We start from the raw sequence: 1,068 nt of genomic DNA, 5'->3' as shown, positions 1-1,068 counted from the left end.
TTTTTTATTATTATTTTAGATTTTATTATTTAGATTTTCAGGTAGATTTCTCCAAGTGTATTGGAGATGTTGCCACAGGATTTAGTCTCTCTCCATTTTTTTCTCTTTATGCAATCCCAGATGGACTAGATGATGGTGAGATTAGATCTGCGTGTGAACCATATGATTTTGGACTCCCTGTGCATACAAAAATCCATCCATCCATCTCACTTGTCCTAGGGCTGTACGAATACTGGAGCCTACAGATGGCCAGTCCATCACAGGGATAATCTCTCTGGACTATTACAATTAATGGTAAAAGTCAATGTTAACTGATATTTCTTACTGGCACAATAAAGCGAAATATAAATATAAATAATACATATATAAATAATGGTCTTGAAATTTGGGTGAAGAATCTAATGTGCCTTTTGCACAGTACAATTCTGTATATTAACAACATTTACTGTAATGGCATTTTCAGTGTAACTAATTGTCTTACACTTACATATAGTGTAAAGATTAATTAAATGATTTGACATTACCTTATAAAGCACACGTTGTCCCTTATTTGGTTTTGTCACTGCCACTCTCCAACTCACTCCTGACCTAGGGCTGTACGAATACTGGAGCCTACAGATGGCCAATCCATCACAGGGATAAAAATCTCTTTGGATTATTACAATTAATGGCTAAATGAATGTTTGGAAATGTGAACTGATATTTCCTACTGACACACTACAGCAAAAGATAGAAATAACTGGCTTAAAACCATTTTTTCTTGGTGAAAATACTAGTGGCCAAAGACTTTTGCACAGTAGTGTGTGTATATACACTGCCGTTCAAAAGTTTGGGATCAGTAAGACTTGTAATGTTTTTTAAAGAAGTCTCTTCTGCTCATCAAGACTGCATTTATTTGATCAAAAATACAGAAACAAAACAGTAATCTTGCTAAATGTTATTACAATATAAAATAATGGTTTCTATTTTAATATACTTTAAAATATAATTTATTTCTGTGATCAAAGCTGAATTTCCATCAGCCATTACTCCAGTCTTCAGTGTCACATGATCCTTAAGAAATCATTC

The 1,068-nt window shown here is 33.3% G+C and overlaps 1 protein-coding gene across 1 annotated transcript in view; it reads right to left on the bottom strand.

The window, feature by feature from the left end:
- The window catches only part of LOC107563936 (uncharacterized), a 10,621-nt gene extending 10,039 nt beyond the window's left edge, over window positions 1-582 (bottom strand). Inside the window, exon 1 of the mRNA XM_016248922.1 lies at window positions 525-582. The gene's annotated coding sequence lies outside the window, so the exon portion shown is untranslated. The remainder of the gene's footprint in view (window positions 1-524) is intronic.
- Between the last annotated feature and the right edge of the window lie 486 nt (window positions 583-1,068).

The sequence above is a fragment of the Sinocyclocheilus grahami genome, unplaced genomic scaffold, assembly GCF_001515645.1.
Source record: "Sinocyclocheilus grahami isolate Dianchi unplaced genomic scaffold, SAMN03320097.WGS_v1.1 scaffold899.1, whole genome shotgun sequence".
NCBI classification, from domain to species: domain Eukaryota; kingdom Metazoa; phylum Chordata; class Actinopteri; order Cypriniformes; family Cyprinidae; genus Sinocyclocheilus; species Sinocyclocheilus grahami.
This window is presented reverse-complemented; position numbering and strand designations above follow the sequence as displayed.